The 18,250-nt window shown below is 41.1% G+C and overlaps 9 non-coding genes across 9 annotated transcripts; all 9 read right to left on the reverse strand.

Annotated features, from left to right (window-relative positions):
• Positions 1-130: 130 nt before the first annotated feature.
• trnan-guu (transfer RNA asparagine (anticodon GUU)) lies at positions 131-204 on the reverse strand. Its single transcript has one exon. It is a non-coding gene; the product is annotated as a tRNA-Asn (tRNA).
• A 1,094-nt stretch (positions 205-1,298) lies between these two features.
• Positions 1,299-1,372, reverse strand: trnan-guu (transfer RNA asparagine (anticodon GUU)). Its single transcript has one exon. It is a non-coding gene; the product is annotated as a tRNA-Asn (tRNA).
• A 1,094-nt stretch (positions 1,373-2,466) lies between these two features.
• Positions 2,467-2,540, reverse strand: trnan-guu (transfer RNA asparagine (anticodon GUU)). Its single transcript has one exon. It is a non-coding gene; the product is annotated as a tRNA-Asn (tRNA).
• A 2,034-nt stretch (positions 2,541-4,574) lies between these two features.
• Positions 4,575-4,648, reverse strand: trnan-guu (transfer RNA asparagine (anticodon GUU)). The gene has a single exon. It is a non-coding gene; the product is annotated as a tRNA-Asn (tRNA).
• Positions 4,649-11,520: 6,872 nt separating this feature from the next.
• On the reverse strand, positions 11,521-11,594 carry trnan-guu (transfer RNA asparagine (anticodon GUU)). The gene has a single exon. It is a non-coding gene; the product is annotated as a tRNA-Asn (tRNA).
• Positions 11,595-13,825: 2,231 nt separating this feature from the next.
• On the reverse strand, positions 13,826-13,899 carry trnan-guu (transfer RNA asparagine (anticodon GUU)). The gene has a single exon. It is a non-coding gene; the product is annotated as a tRNA-Asn (tRNA).
• Positions 13,900-14,993: 1,094 nt separating this feature from the next.
• Positions 14,994-15,067, reverse strand: trnan-guu (transfer RNA asparagine (anticodon GUU)). Its single transcript has one exon. It is a non-coding gene; the product is annotated as a tRNA-Asn (tRNA).
• Positions 15,068-16,352: 1,285 nt separating this feature from the next.
• On the reverse strand, positions 16,353-16,426 carry trnan-guu (transfer RNA asparagine (anticodon GUU)). Its single transcript has one exon. It is a non-coding gene; the product is annotated as a tRNA-Asn (tRNA).
• A 1,094-nt stretch (positions 16,427-17,520) lies between these two features.
• Positions 17,521-17,594, reverse strand: trnan-guu (transfer RNA asparagine (anticodon GUU)). The gene has a single exon. It is a non-coding gene; the product is annotated as a tRNA-Asn (tRNA).
• Positions 17,595-18,250: the final 656 nt, after the last annotated feature.

An 18,250-nucleotide genomic window follows, 5' to 3' on the forward strand; every position in this document is an offset into this window, starting at 1 on the left:
CAGTCAAACACGCTAACTGATTGCACTAGAGAGGCTTGTGTTGGCATTGACCGGGGCAAAATAACAGGAATCTCATTACAGGTCCAGGATGTCACATCCACATCATGGAGCACAACAAACTGAGAACTGTCGTCCCTGGGTGGGCTCGAACCACCAACCTTTAGATTAACAGTCTAACGCGCTAACCAATTGCGCCACAGAGACTTGTGGTGTAGATGACCCTGACGCTTGATCGATGGCCATTTGTGCTCTCATCCAACTGAACATGGAGTTTACGAAACAACAACACTTTGTTCCAATTGTTGTGTTAACGTGCATCAAAAGTGCAGCAACATTTTCAAGGAAGTAGACCTATAGTTTTCTAATGTTTGTTAGCTTTTTGAATGGCCTTAAAAGGGCAAAAATGTAGCGCAATGTTCGTCAGCGCAACATTATATTAAAAGGCATCTGGCAGGAGTAAATCCCGCCTCAATCACAAATATATTCTGATAAATATATATTTTAAACAACTGCATTTTCACAAATGTAATATATAATCGCCAAGCCCATTCAAAATAATTAGGGGACTGACTCCGGAAGAATGATGAAGTGGCTAGTCACTTTCATGGCGTATTGGCGTACATATACACACAAACACACTGGACCAACATTGTCCTTCTCGCGAGATAAATATAAATGCTAAGGTTTTTCATGCCAGATTGACATCATTTACGTTGTCATACCAGCCAGATTAATAAGAATAAATTATATGTTCCTTGGAGAACACAGAATGATCAAACTATTGAGTAACAGAAGATCAGAGACCATTGACAGCCATTTTACCAGTAGGTATGATAACTTGTCATCTTTCATGTTCAACAACACACCAATCACATGTGACAACAGGAAACACAGCAGGTCAAAAGCAAGCTTACTGTAAGGCCAGGAAGGTCTTCCACATCACTAGAAACAGAAAGACAGCATTCCTGGGTGAGCACAAATCACCAACTTTTAAATTAACAGTCTAACGCGCCAACCAATTGCACCACAGATACTTGTGGTTACACTGACCCTCAGCAGGCCAAAGTCTCATGGAAGCTCAAACCAAGTCAGGAAGGGTCAGTTCACATCTCCACAATCTGAAAAATGTCATCCCTGGGTGGTGATGATGCACCAACCTTTAGATTGACAGTCAAACACGCTAACTGATTGCACTAGAGAGGCTTGTGTTGGCATTGACCGGGGCAAAATAACAGGAATCTCATTACAGGTCCAGGATGTCACATCCACATCATGGAGCACAACAAACTGACAACTGTCGTCCCTGGGTGGGCTCGAACCACCAACCTTTAGATTAACAGTCTAACGCGCTAACCAATTGCGCCACAGAGACTTGTGGTGTATATGACCCTGACGCTTGATCGATGGCCATTTGTGCTCTCATCCAACTGAACATGGAGTTTACGAAACAACAACACTTTGTTCCAATTGTTGTGTTAACGTGCATCAAAAGTGCAGCAACATTTTCAAGGAAGTAGACCTATAGTTTTCTAATGTTTGTTAGCTTTTTGAATGGCCTTAAAAGGGCAAAAATGTAGCGCAATGTTCGTCAGCGCAACATTATATTAAAAGGCATCTGGCAGGAGTAAATCCCGCCTCAATCACAAATATATTCTGATAAATATATATTTTAAACAACTGCATTTTCACAAATGTAATATATAATCGCCAAGCCCATTCAAAATAATTAGGGGACTGACTCCGGAAGAATGATGAAGTGGCTAGTCACTTTCATGGCGTATTGGCGTACATATACACACAAACACACTGGACCAACATTGTCCTTCTCGCGAGATAAATATAAATGCTAAGGTTTTTCATGCCAGATTGACATCATTTACGTTGTCATACCAGCCAGATTAATAAGAATAAATTATATGTTCCTTGGAGAACACAGAATGATCAAGCTATTGAGTAACAGAAGATCAGAGACCATTGACAGCCATTTTACCAGTAGGTATGATAACTTGTCATCTTTCATGTTCAACAACACACCAATCACATGTGACAACAGGAAACACAGCAGGTCAAAAGCAAGCTTACTGTAAGGCCAGGAAGGTCTTCCACATCACTAGAAACAGAAAGACAGCATTCCTGGGTGGGCTCAAATCACCAACTTTTAAATTAACAGTCTAACGCACCAACCAATTGCACCACAGAGACTTGTGGTTATACTGACCCTCAGCAGGCCAAAGTCTCATGGAAGCTCAAGCCAAGTCAGGAAGGGTCAGTTCACATCTCCACAATCTGAAAAATGTCATCCCTGGGTGGTGATGATGCACCAACCTTTAGATTGACAGTCAAACACGCTAACTGATTGCACTAGAGAGGCTTGTGTTGGCATTGACCGGGGCAAAATAACAGGAATCTCATTACAGGTCCAGGATGTCACATCCACATCATGGAGCACAACAAACTGACAACTGTCGTCCCTGGGTGGGCTCGAACCACCAACCTTTAGATTAACAGTCTAACGCGCTAACCAATTGCGCCACAGAGACTTGTGGTGTATATGACCCTGACGCTTGATCGATGGCCATTTGTGCTCTCATCCAACTGAACATGGAGTTTACGAAACAACAACACTTTGTTCCAATTGTTATAATCGCCAAGCCCATTCAAAATAATTAGGGGACTGACTCCGGAAGAATGATGAAGTGGCTAGTCACTTTCATGGCGTATTGGCGTACATATACACACAAACACACTGGACCAACATTGTCCTTCTCGCGAGATAAATATAAATGCTAAGGTTTTTCATGCCAGATTGACATCATTTACGTTGTCATACCAGCCAGATTAATAAGAATAAATTAAATGTTCCTTGGAGAACACAGAATGATCAAGCTATTGAGTAACAGAAGATCAGAGACCATTGACAGCCATTTTACCAGTAGGTATGATAACTTGTCATCTTTCATGTTCAACAACACACCAATCACATGTGACAACAGGAAACACAGCAGGTCAAAAGCAAGCTTACTGTAAGGCCAGGAAGGTCTTCCACATCACTAGAAACAGAAAGACAGCATTCCTGGGTGGGCACAAATCACCAACTTTTAAATTAACAGTCTAACGCGCCAACCAATTGCACCACAGATACTTGTGGTTACACTGACCCTCAGCAGGCCAAAGTCTCATGGAAGCTCAAACCAAGTCAGGAAGGGTCAGTTCACATCTCCACAATCTGAAAAATGTCATCCCTGGGTGGTGATGATGCACCAACCTTTAGATTGACAGTCAAACACGCTAACTGATTGCACTAGAGAGGCTTGTGTTGGCATTGACCGGGGCAAAATAACAGGAATCTCATTACAGGTCCAGGATGTCACATCCACATCATGGAGCACAACAAACTGACAACTGTTGTCCCTGGGTGGGCTCGAACCACCAACCTTTAGATTAACAGTCTAACACGCTAACCAATTGCACCACAGAGACTTGTGGTGTATATTACCCTGACGCTTGATCGATGGCCATTTGTGCTCTCATCCAACTGAACATGGAGTTTACGAAACAACAACACTTTGTTCCAATTGTTGTGTTAACGTGCATCAAAAGTGCAGCAACATTTTCAAGGAAGTAGACCTATAGTTTTCTAATGTTTGTTAGCTTTTTGAATGGCCTTAAAAGGGCAAAAATGTAGCGCAATGTTCGTCAGCGCAACATTATATTAAAAGGCATCTGGCAGGAGTAAATTCAGCCGCAATCACAAATATATTCTGATAAATATATATTTTAAACAACTGCATTTTCACAAATGTAATATATAATCGCCAAGCCCATTCAAAATAATTAGGGGACTGACTCCGGAAGAATGATGAAGTGGCTAGTCACTTTCATGGCGTATTGGCGTACATATACACACAAACACACTGGACCAACATTGTCCTTCTCGCAAGATAAATATAAATGCTAAGGTTTTTCATGCCAGATTGACATCATTTACGTTGTCATACCAGCCAGATTAATAAGAATAAATTATATGTTCCTTGGAGAACACAGAATGATCAAGCTATTGAGTAACAGAAGATCAGAGACCATTGACAACCATTTTACCAGTAGGTATGATAACTTGTCATCTTTCATGTTCAACAACACACCAATCACATGTGACAACAGGAAACACAGCAGGTCAAAAGCAAGCTTACTGTAAGGCCAGGAAGGTCTTCCACATCACTAGAAACAGAAAGACAGCATTCCTGGGTGGGCTCAAATCACCAACTTTTAAATTAACAGTCTAACGCGCCAACCAATTGCACCACAGAGACTTGTGGTTATACTGATCCTCAGCAGGCCAAAGTCTCATGGAAGCTCAAGCCAAGTCAGGAAGGGTCAGTTCACATCTCCACAATCTGAAAAATGTCATCCCTGGGTGGTGATGATGCACCAACCTTTAGATTGACAGTCAAACACGCTAACTGATTGCACTAGAGAGGCTTGTGTTGGCATTGACCGGGGCAAAATAACAGGAATCTCATTACAGGTCCAGGATGTCACATCCACATCATGGAGCACAACAAACTGACAACTGTCGTCCCTGGGTGGGCTCGAACCACCAACCTTTAGATTAACAGTCTAACGCGCTAACCAATTGCGCCACAGAGACTTGTGGTGTATATGACCCTGACGCTTGATCGATGGCCATTTGTGCTCTCATCCGACTGAACATGGAGTTTACGAAACAACAACACTTTGTTCCAATTGTTGTGTTAACGTGCATCAAAAGTGCAGCAACATTTTCAAGGAAGTAGACCTATAGTTTTCTAATGTTTGTTAGCTTTTTGAATGGCCTTAAAAGGGCAAAAATGTAGCGCAATGTTGGCAGGAGTAAATTCAGCCGCAATCACAAATATATTCTGATAAATATATATTTTAAACAACTGCATTTTCACAAATGTAATATATAATCGCCAAATCCATTCAAAATAATTAGGGGACTGACTCCGGAAGAATGATGAAGTGGCTAGTCACTTTCATGGCGTATTGGCGTACATATACACACAAACACACTGGACCAACATTGTCCTTCTCGCAAGATAAATATAAATGCTAAGGTTTTTCATGCCAGATTGACATCATTTACGTTGTCATACCAGCCAGATTAATAAGAATAAATTATATGTTCCTTGGAGAACACAGAATGATCAAGCTATTGAGTAACAGAAGATCAGAGACCATTGACAACCATTTTACCAGTAGGTATGATAACTTGTCATCTTTCATGTTCAACAACACACCAATCACATGTGACAACAGGAAACACAGCAGGTCAAAAGCAAGCTTACTGTAAGGCCAGGAAGGTCTTCCACATCACTAGAAACAGAAAGACAGCATTCCTGGGTGGGCTCAAATCACCAACTTTTAAATTAACAGTCTAACGCGCCAACCAATTGCACCACAGAGACTTGTGGTTATACTGATCCTCAGCAGGCCAAAGTCTCATGGAAGCTCAAGCCAAGTCAGGAAGGGTCAGTTCACATCTCCACAATCTGAAAAATGTCATCCCTGGGTGGTGATGATGCACCAACCTTTAGATTGACAGTCAAACACGCTAACTGATTGCACTAGAGAGGCTTGTGTTGGCATTGACCGGGGCAAAATAACAGGAATCTCATTACAGGTCCAGGATGTCACATCCACATCATGGAGCACAACAAACTGACAACTATCGTCCCTGGGTGGGCTCGAACCACCAACCTTTAGATTAACAGTCTAACGCGCTAACCAATTACGCCACAGAGACTTGTGGTGTATATGACCCTGACGCTTGATCGATGGCCATTTGTGCTCTCATCCGACTGAACATGGAGTTTACGAAACAACAACACTTTGTTCCAATTGTTGTGTTAACGTGCATCAAAAGTGCAGCAACATTTTCAAGGAAGTAGACCTATAGTTTTCTAATGTTTGTTAGCTTTTTGAATGGCCTTAAAAGGGCAAAAATGTAGCGCAATGTTCGTCAACGCAACATTATATTAAAAGGCATCTGGCAGGAGTAAATTCAGCCGCAATCACAAATATATTCTGATAAATATATATTTTAAACAACTGCATTTTCACAAATGTAATATATAATCGCCAAATCCATTCAAAATAATTAGGGGACTGACTCCGGAAGAATGATGAAGTGGCTAGTCACTTTCATGGCGTATTGGCGTACATATACACACAAACACACTGGACCAACATTGTCCTTCTCGCAAGATAAATATAAATGCTAAGGTTTTTCATGCCAGATTTACATCATTTACGTTGTCATACCAGCCAGATTAATAAGAATAAATTATATGTTCCTTGGAGAACACAGAATGATCAAGCTATTGAGTAACAGAAGATCAGAGACCATTGACAACCATTTTACCAGTAGGTATGATAACTTGTCATCTTTCATGTTCAACAACACACCAATCACATGTGACAACAGGAAACACAGCAGGTCAAAAGCAAGCTTACTGTAAGGCCAGGAAGGTCTTCCACATCACTAGAAACAGAAAGACAGCATTCCTGGGTGGGCTCAAATCACCAACTTTTAAATTAACAGTCTAACGCGCCAACCAATTGCACCACAGAGACTTGTGGTTATACTGATCCTCAGCAGGCCAAAGTCTCATGGAAGCTCAAGCCAAGTCAGGAAGGGTCAGTTCACATCTCCACAATCTGAAAAATGTCATCCCTGGGTGGTGATGATGCACCAACCTTTAGATTGACAGTCAAACACGCTAACTGATTGCACTAGAGAGGCTTGTGTTGGCATTGACCGGGGCAAAATAACAGGAATCTCATTACAGGTCCAGGATGTCACATCCACATCATGGAGCACAACAAACTGACAACTGTCGTCCCTGGGTGGGCTCGAACCACCAACCTTTAGGTTAACAGTCTAACGCGCTAACCAATTGCGCCACAGAGACTTGTGGTGTATATGACCCTGACGCTTGATCGATGGCCATTTGTGCTCTCATCCAACTGAACATGGAGTTTACGAAACAACAACACTTTGTTCCAATTGTTGTGTTAACGTGCATCAAAAGTGCAGCAACATTTTCAAGGAAGTAGACCTATAGTTTTCTAATGTTTGTTAGCTTTTTGAATGGCCTTAAAAGGGCAAAAATGTAGCGCAATGTTCGTCAGCGCAACATTATATTAAAAGGCATCTGGCAGGAGTAAATTCAGCCGCAATCACAAATATATTCTGATAAATATATATTTTAAACAACTGCATTTTCACAAATGTAATATATAATCGCCAAGCCCATTCAAAATAATTAGGGGACTGACTCCGGAAGAATGATGAAGTGGCTAGTCACTTTCATGGCGTATTGGCGTACATATACACACAAACACACTGGACCAACATTGTCCTTCTCGCAAGATAAATATAAATGCTAAGGTTTTTCATGCCAGATTTACATAATTTACGTTGTCATACCAGCCAGATTAATAAGAATAAATTATATGTTCCTTGGAGAACACAGAATGATCAAGCTATTGAGTAACAGAAGATCAGAGACCATTGACAACCATTTTACCAGTAGGTATGATAACTTGTCATCTTTCATGTTCAACAACACACCAATCACATGTGACAACAGGAAACACAGCAGGTCAAAAGCAAGCTTACTGTAAGGCCAGGAAGGTCTTCCACATCACTAGAAACAGAAAGACAGCATTCCTGGGTGGGCTCAAATCACCAACTTTTAAATTAACAGTCTAACGCGTCAACCAATTGCACCACAGAGACTTGTGGTTATACTGATCCTCAGCAGGCCAAAGTCTCATGGAAGCTCAAGCCAAGTCAGGAAGGGTCAGTTCACATCTCCACAATCTGAAAAATGTCATCCCTGGGTGGTGATGATGCACCAACCTTTAGATTGACAGTCAAACACGCTAACTGATTGCACTAGAGAGGCTTGTGTTGGCATTGACCGGGGCAAAATAACAGGAATCTCATTACAGGTCCAGGATGTCACATCCACATCATGGAGCACAGCAAACTGACAACTTTCGTCCCTGGGTGGGCTCGAACCACCAACCTTTAGGTTAACAGTCTAACGCGCTAACCAATTGCGCCACAGAGACTTGTGGTGTATATGACCCTGACGCTTGATCGATGGCCATTTGTGCTCTCATCCAACTGAACATGGAGTTTACGAAACAACAACACTTTGTTCCAATTGTTGTGTTAACGTGCATCAAAAGTGCAGCAACATTTTCAAGGAAGTAGACCTATAGTTTTCTAATGTTTGTTAGCTTTTTGAATGGCCTTAAAAGGGCAAAAATGTAGCGCAATGTTCGTCAGCGCAACATTATATTAAAAGGCATCTGGCAGGAGTAAATTCAGCCGCAATCACAAATATATTCTGATAAATATATATTTTAAACAACTGCATTTTCACAAATGTAATATATAATCGCCAAATCCATTCAAAATAATTAGGGGACTGACTCCGGAAGAATGATGAAGTGGCTAGTCACTTTCATGGCGTATTGGCGTACATATACACACAAACACACTGGACCAACATTGTCCTTCTCGCAAGATAAATATAAATGCTAAGGTTTTTCATGCCAGATTGACATCATTTACGTTGTCATACTAGCCAGATTAATAAGAATAAATTATATGTTCCTTGGAGAACACAGAATGATCAAGCTATTGAGTAACAGAAGATCAGAGACCATTGACAACCATTTTACCAGTAGGTATGATAACTTGTCATCTTTCATGTTCAACAACACACCAATCACATGTGACAACAGGAAACACAGCAGGTCAAAAGCAAGCTTACTGTAAGGCCAGGAAGGTCTTCCACATCACTAGAAACAGAAAGACAGCATTCCTGGGTGGGCTCAAATCACCAACTTTTAAATTAACAGTCTAACGCGCCAACCAATTGCACCACAGAGACTTGTGGTTATACTGATCCTCAGCAGGCCAAAGTCTCATGGAAGCTCAAGCCAAGTCAGGAAGGGTCAGTTCACATCTCCACAATCTGAAAAATGTCATCCCTGGGTGGTGATGATGCACCAACCTTTAGATTGACAGTCAAACACGCTAACTGATTGCACTAGAGAGGCTTGTGTTGGCATTGACCGGGGCAAAATAACAGGAATCTCATTACAGGTCCAGGATGTCACATCCACATCATGGAGCACAACAAACTGACAACTATCGTCCCTGGGTGGGCTCGAACCACCAACCTTTAGATTAACAGTCTAACGCGCTAACCAATTACGCCACAGAGACTTGTGGTGTATATGACCCTGACGCTTGATCGATGGCCATTTGTGCTCTCATCCGACTGAACATGGAGTTTACGAAACAACAACACTTTGTTCCAATTGTTGTGTTAACGTGCATCAAAAGTGCAGCAACATTTTCAAGGAAGTAGACCTATAGTTTTCTAATGTTTGTTAGCTTTTTGAATGGCCTTAAAAGGGCAAAAATGTAGCGCAATGTTGGCAGGAGTAAATTCAGCCGCAATCACAAATATATTCTGATAAATATATATTTTAAACAACTGCATTTTCACAAATGTAATATATAATCGCCAAATCCATTCAAAATAATTAGGGGACTGACTCCGGAAGAATGATGAAGTGGCTAGTCACTTTCATGGCGTATTGGCGTACATATACACACAAACACACTGGACCAACATTGTCCTTCTCGCAAGATAAATATAAATGCTAAGGTTTTTCATGCCAGATTTACATCATTTACGTTGTCATACCAGCCAGATTAATAAGAATAAATTATATGTTCCTTGGAGAACACAGAATGATCAAGCTATTGAGTAACAGAAGATCAGAGACCATTGACAACCATTTTACCAGTAGGTATGATAACTTGTCATCTTTCATGTTCAACAACACACCAATCACATGTGACAACAGGAAACACAGCAGGTCAAAAGCAAGCTTACTGTAAGGCCAGGAAGGTCTTCCACATCACTAGAAACAGAAAGACAGCATTCCTGGGTGGGCTCAAATCACCAACTTTTAAATTAACAGTCTAACGCGTCAACCAATTGCACCACAGAGACTTGTGGTTATACTGATCCTCAGCAGGCCAAAGTCTCATGGAAGCTCAAGCCAAGTCAGGAAGGGTCAGTTCACATCTCCACAATCTGAAAAATGTCATCCCTGGGTGGTGATGATGCACCAACCTTTAGATTGACAGTCAAACACGCTAACTGATTGCACTAGAGAGGCTTGTGTTGGCATTGACCGGGGCAAAATAACAGGAATCTCATTACAGGTCCAGGATGTCACATCCACATCATGGAGCACAACAAACTGACAACTTTCGTCCCTGGGTGGGCTCGAACCACCAACCTTTAGGTTAACAGTCTAACGCGCTAACCAATTGCGCCACAGAGACTTGTGGTGTATATGACCCTGACGCTTGATCGATGGCCATTTGTGCTCTCATCCAACTGAACATGGAGTTTACGAAACAACAACACTTTGTTCCAATTGTTGTGTTAACGTGCATCAAAAGTGCAGCAACATTTTCAAGGAAGTAGACCTATAGTTTTCTAATGTTTGTTAGCTTTTTGAATGGCCTTAAAAGGGCAAAAATGTAGCGCAATGTTCGTCAGCGCAACATTATATTAAAAGGCATCTGGCAGGAGTAAATTCAGCCGCAATCACAAATATATTCTGATAAATATATATTTTAAACAACTGCATTTTCACAAATGTAATATATAATCGCCAAATCCATTCAAAATAATTAGGGGACTGACTCCGGAAGAATGATGAAGTGGCTAGTCACTTTCATGGCGTATTGGCGTACATATACACACAAACACACTGGACCAACATTGTCCTTCTCGCAAGATAAATATAAATGCTAAGGTTTTTCATGCCAGATTGACATCATTTACGTTGTCATACCAGCCAGATTAATAAGAATAAATTATATGTTCCTTGGAGAACACAGAATGATCAAGCTATTGAGTAACAGAAGATCAGAGACCATTGACAACCATTTTACCAGTAGGTATGATAACTTGTCATCTTTCATGTTCAACAACACACCAATCACATGTGACAACAGGAAACACAGCAGGTCAAAAGCAAGCTTACTGTAAGGCCAGGAAGGTCTTCCACATCACTAGAAACAGAAAGACAGCATTCCTGGGTGGGCTCAAATCACCAACTTTTAAATTAACAGTCTAACGCGCCAACCAATTGCACCACAGAGACTTGTGGTTATACTGATCCTCAGCAGGCCAAAGTCTCATGGAAGCTCAAGCCAAGTCAGGAAGGGTCAGTTCACATCTCCACAATCTGAAAAATGTCATCCCTGGGTGGTGATGATGCACCAACCTTTAGATTGACAGTCAAACACGCTAACTGATTGCACTAGAGAGGCTTGTGTTGGCATTGACCGGGGCAAAATAACAGGAATCTCATTACAGGTCCAGGATGTCACATCCACATCATGGAGCACAACAAACTGACAACTGTCGTCCCTGGGTGGGCTCGAACCACCAACCTTTAGATTAACAGTCTAACGCGCTAACCAATTGCGCCACAGAGACTTGTGGTGTATATGACCCTGACGCTTGATCGATGGCCATTTGTGCTCTCATCCAACTGAACATGGAGTTTACGAAACAACAACACTTTGTTCCAATTGTTGTGTTAACGTGCATCAAAAGTGCAGCAACATTTTCAAGGAAGTAGACCTATAGTTTTCTAATGTTTGTTAGCTTTTTGAATGGCCTTAAAAGGGCAAAAATGTAGCGCAATGTTCGTCAGCGCAACATTATATTAAAAGGCATCTGGCAGGAGTAAATTCAGCCGCAATCACAAATATATTCTGATAAATATATATTTTAAACAACTGCATTTTCACAAATGTAATATATAATCGCCAAGCCCATTCAAAATAATTAGGGGACTGACTCCGGAAGAATGATGAAGTGGCTAGTCACTTTCATGGCGTATTGGCGTACATATACACACAAACACACTGGACCAACATTGTCCTTCTCGCAAGATAAATATAAATGCTAAGGTTTTTCATGCCAGATTGACATCATTTACGTTGTCATACCAGCCAGATTAATAAGAATAAATTATATGTTCCTTGGAGAACACAGAATGATCAAGCTATTGAGTAACAGAAGATCAGAGACCATTGACAACCATTTTACCAGTAGGTATGATAACTTGTCATCTTTCATGTTCAACAACACACCAATCACATGTGACAACAGGAAACACAGCAGGTCAAAAGCAAGCTTACTGTAAGGCCAGGAAGGTCTTCCACATCACTAGAAACAGAAAGACAGCATTCCTGGGTGGGCTCAAATCACCAACTTTTAAATTAACAGTCTAACGCGCCAACCAATTGCACCACAGAGACTTGTGGTTATACTGATCCTCAGCAGGCCAAAGTCTCATGGAAGCTCAAGCCAAGTCAGGAAGGGTCAGTTCACATCTCCACAATCTGAAAAATGTCATCCCTGGGTGGTGATGATGCACCAACCTTTAGATTGACAGTCAAACACGCTAACTGATTGCACTAGAGAGGCTTGTGTTGGCATTGACCGGGGCAAAATAACAGGAATCTCATTACAGGTCCAGGATGTCACATCCACATCATGGAGCACAACAAACTGACAACTATCGTCCCTGGGTGGGCTCGAACCACCAACCTTTAGATTAACAGTCTAACGCGCTAACCAATTACGCCACAGAGACTTGTGGTGTATATGACCCTGACGCTTGATCGATGGCCATTTGTGCTCTCATCCGACTGAACATGGAGTTTACGAAACAACAACACTTTGTTCCAATTGTTGTGTTAACGTGCATCAAAAGTGCAGCAACATTTTCAAGGAAGTAGACCTATAGTTTTCTAATGTTTGTTAGCTTTTTGAATGGCCTTAAAAGGGCAAAAATGTAGCGCAATGTTGGCAGGAGTAAATTCAGCCGCAATCACAAATATATTCTGATAAATATATATTTTAAACAACTGCATTTTCACAAATGTAATATATAATCGCCAAATCCATTCAAAATAATTAGGGGACTGACTCCGGAAGAATGATGAAGTGGCTAGTCACTTTCATGGCGTATTGGCGTACATATACACACAAACACACTGGACCAACATTGTCCTTCTCGCAAGATAAATATAAATGCTAAGGTTTTTCATGCCAGATTTACATCATTTACGTTGTCATACCAGCCAGATTAATAAGAATAAATTATATGTTCCTTGGAGAACACAGAATGATCAAGCTATTGAGTAACAGAAGATCAGAGACCATTGACAACCATTTTACCAGTAGGTATGATAACTTGTCATCTTTCATGTTCAACAACACACCAATCACATGTGACAACAGGAAACACAGCAGGTCAAAAGCAAGCTTACTGTAAGGCCAGGAAGGTCTTCCACATCACTAGAAACAGAAAGACAGCATTCCTGGGTGGGCTCAAATCACCAACTTTTAAATTAACAGTCTAACGCGTCAACCAATTGCACCACAGAGACTTGTGGTTATACTGATCCTCAGCAGGCCAAAGTCTCATGGAAGCTCAAGCCAAGTCAGGAAGGGTCAGTTCACATCTCCACAATCTGAAAAATGTCATCCCTGGGTGGTGATGATGCACCAACCTTTAGATTGACAGTCAAACACGCTAACTGATTGCACTAGAGAGGCTTGTGTTGGCATTGACCGGGGCAAAATAACAGGAATCTCATTACAGGTCCAGGATGTCACATCCACATCATGGAGCACAACAAACTGACAACTGTCGTCCCTGGGTGGGCTCGAACCACCAACCTTTAGATTAACAGTCTAACGCGCTAACCAATTGCGCCACAGAGACTTGTGGTGTATATGACCCTGACGCTTGATCGATGGCCATTTGTGCTCTCATCCAACTGAACATGGAGTTTACGAAACAACAACACTTTGATCCAATTGTTGTGTTAACGTGCATCAAAAGTGCAGCAACATTTTCAAGGAAGTAGACCTATAGTTTTCTAATGTTTGTTAGCTTTTTGAATGGCCTTAAAAGGGCAAAAATGTAGCGCAATGTTCGTCAGCGCAACATTATATTAAAAGGCATCTGGCAGGAGTAAATTCAGCCGCAATCACAAATATATTCTGATAAATATATATTTTAAACAACTGCATTTTCACAAATGTAATATATAATCGCCAAGCCCATTCAAAATAATTAGGGGACTGACTCCGGAAGAATGATGAAGTGGCTAGTCACTTTCATGGCGTATTGGCGTACATATACACACAAACACACTGGACCAACATTGTCCTTCTCGCAAGATAAATATAAATGCTAAGGTTTTTCATGCCAGATTTACATAATTTACGTTGTCATACCAGCCAGATTAATAAGAATAAATTATATGTTCCTTGGAGAACACAGAATGATCAAGCTATTGAGTAACAGAAGATCAGAGACCATTGACAACCATTTTACCAGTAGGTATGATAACTTGTCATCTTTCATGTTCAACAACACACCAATCACATGTGACAACAGGAAACACAGCAGGTCAAAAGCAAGCTTACTGTAAGGCCAGGAAGGTCTTCCACATCACTAGAAACAGAAAGACAGCATTCCTGGGTGGGCTCAAATCACCAACTTTTAAATTAACAGTCTAACGCGTCAACCAATTGCACCACAGAGACTTGTGGTTATACTGATCCTCAGCAGGCCAAAGTCTCATGGAAGCTCAAGCCAAGTCAGGAAGGGTCAGTTCACATCTCCACAATCTGAAAAATGTCATCCCTGGATGGTGATGATGCACCAACCTTTAGATTGACAGTCAAACACGCTAACTGATTGCACTAGAGAGGCTTGTGTTGGCATTGACCGGGGCAAAATAACAGGAATCTCATTACAGGTCCAGGATGTCACATCCACATCATGGAGCACAACAAACTGACAACTGTCGTCCCTGGGTGGGCTCGAACCACCAACCTTTAGATTAACAGTCTAACGCGCTAACCAATTGCGCCACAGAGACTTGTGGTGTATATGACCCTGACGCTTGATCGATGGCCATTTGTGCTCTCATCCGACTGAACATGGAGTTTACGAAACAACAACACTTTGTTCCAATTGTTGTGTTAACGTGCATCAAAAGTGCAGCAACATTTTCAAGGAAGTAGACCTATAGTTTTCTAATGTTTGTTAGCTTTTTGAATGGCCTTAAAAGGGCAAAAATGTAGCGCAATGTTGGCAGGAGTAAATTCAGCCGCAATCACAAATATATTCTGATAAATATATATTTTCTCATCCGACTGAACATGGAGTTTACGAAACAACAACACTTTGTTCCAATTGTTGTGTTAACGTGCATCAAAAGTGCAGCAACATTTTCAAGGAAGTAGACCTATAGTTTTCTAATGTTTGTTAGCTTTTTGAATGGCCTTAAAAGGGCAAAAATGTAGCGCAATGTTGGCAGGAGTAAATTCAGCCGCAATCACAAATATATTCTGATAAATATATATTTTAAACAACTGCATTTTCACAAATGTAATATATAATCGCCAAATCCATTCAAAATAATTAGGGGACTGACTCCGGAAGAATGATGAAGTGGCTAGTCACTTTCATGGCGTATTGGCGTACATATACACACAAACACACTGGACCAACATTGTCCTTCTCGCAAGATAAATATAAATGCTAAGGTTTTTCATGCCAGATTTACATCATTTACGTTGTCATACCAGCCAGATTAATAAGAATAAATTATATGTTCCTTGGAGAACACAGAATGATCAAGCTATTGAGTAACAGAAGATCAGAGACCATTGACAACCATTTTACCAGTAGGTATGATAACTTGTCATCTTTCATGTTCAACAACACACCAATCACATGTGACAACAGGAAACACAGCAGGTCAAAAGCAAGCTTACTGTAAGGCCAGGAAGGTCTTCCACATCACTAGAAACAGAAAGACAGCATTCCTGGGTGGGCTCAAATCACCAACTTTTAAATTAACAGTCTAACGCGTCAACCAATTGCACCACAGAGACTTGTGGTTATACTGATCCTCAGCAGGCCAAAGTCTCATGGAAGCTCAAGCCAAGTCAGGAAGGGTCAGTTCACATCTCCACAATCTGAAAAATGTCATCCCTGGGTGGTGATGATGCACCAACCTTTAGATTGACAGTCAAACACGCTAACTGATTGCACTAGAGAGGCTTGTGTTGGCATTGACCGGGGCAAAATAACAGGAATCTCATTACAGGTCCAGGATGTCACATCCACATCATGGAGCACAACAAACTGACAACTGTCGTCCCTGGGTGGGCTCGAACCACCAACCTTTAGATTAACAGTCTAACGCGCTAACCAATTGCGCCACAGAGACTTGTGGTGTATATGACCCTGACGCTTGATCGATGGCCATTTGTGCTCTCATCCAACTGAACATGGAGTTTACGAAACAACAACACTTTGATCCAATTGTTGTGTTAACGTGCATCAAAAGTGCAGCAACATTTTCAAGGAAGTAGACCTATAGTTTTCTAATGTTTGTTAGCTTTTTGAATGGCCTTAAAAGGGCAAAAATGTAGCGCAATGTTCGTCAGCGCAACATTATATTAAAAGGCATCTGGCAGGAGTAAATTCAGCCGCAATCACAAATATATTCTGATAAATATATATTTTAAACAACTGCATTTTCACAAATGTAATATATAATCGCCAAGCCCATTCAAAATAATTAGGGGACTGACTCCGGAAGAATGATGAAGTGGCTAGTCACTTTCATGGCGTATTGGCGTACATATACACACAAACACACTGGACCAACATTGTCCTTCTCGCAAGATAAATATAAATGCTAAGGTTTTTCATGCCAGATTTACATAATTTACGTTGTCATACCAGCCAGATTAATAAGAATAAATTATATGTTCCTTGGAGAACACAGAATGATCAAGCTATTGAGTAACAGAAGATCAGAGACCATTGACAACCATTTTACCAGTAGGTATGATAACTTGTCATCTTTCATGTTCAACAACACACCAATCACATGTGACAACAGGAAACACAGCAGGTCAAAAGCAAGCTTACTGTAAGGCCAGGAAGGTCTTCCACATCACTAGAAACAGAAAGACAGCATTCCTGGGTGGGCTCAAATCACCAACTTTTAAATTAACAGTCTAACGCGTCAACCAATTGCACCACAGAGACTTGTGGTTATACTGATCCTCAGCAGGCCAAAGTCTCATGGAAGCTCAAGCCAAGTCAGGAAGGGTCAGTTCACATCTCCACAATCTGAAAAATGTCATCCCTGGATGGTGATGATGCACCAACCTTTAGATTGACAGTCAAACACGCTAACTGATTGCACTAGAGAGGCTTGTGTTGGCATTGACCGGGGCAAAATAACAGGAATCTCATTACAGGTCCAGGATGTCACATCCACATCATGGAGCACAACAAACTGACAACTGTCGTCCCTGGGTGGGCTCGAACCACCAACCTTTAGATTAACAGTCTAACGCGCTAACCAATTGCGCCACAGAGACTTGTGGTGTATATGACCCTGACGCTTGATCGATGGCCATTTGTGCTCTCATCCGACTGAACATGGAGTTTACGAAACAACAACACTTTGTTCCAATTGTTGTGTTAACGTGCATCAAAAGTGCAGCAACATTTTCAAGGAAGTAGACCTATAGTTTTCTAATGTTTGTTAGCTTTTTGAATGGCCTTAAAAGGGCAAAAATGTAGCGCAATGTTGGCAGGAGTAAATTCAGCCGCAATCACAAATATATTCTGATAAATATATATTTTCTCATCCGACTGAACATGGAGTTTACGAAACAACAACACTTTGTTCCAATTGTTGTGTTAACGTGCATCAAAAGTGCAGCAACATTTTCAAGGAAGTAGACCTATAGTTTTCTAATGTTTGTTAGCTTTTTGAATGGCCTTAAAAGGGCAAAAATGTAGCGCAATGTTGGCAGGAGTAAATTCAGCCGCAATCACAAATATATTCTGATAAATATATATTTTAAACAACTGCATTTTCACAAATGTAATATATAATCGCCAAATCCATTCAAAATAATTAGGGGACTGACTCCGGAAGAATGATGAAGTGGCTAGTCACTTTCATGGCGTATTGGCGTACATATACACACAAACACACTGGACCAACATTGTCCTTCTCGCAAGATAA

The sequence above is a fragment of the Oncorhynchus mykiss genome, chromosome 21 (genome assembly GCF_057628025.1).
Source record: "Oncorhynchus mykiss isolate SJ-2025 chromosome 21, ASM5762802v1, whole genome shotgun sequence".
Lineage (NCBI taxonomy): Eukaryota > Metazoa > Chordata > Actinopteri > Salmoniformes > Salmonidae > Oncorhynchus > Oncorhynchus mykiss.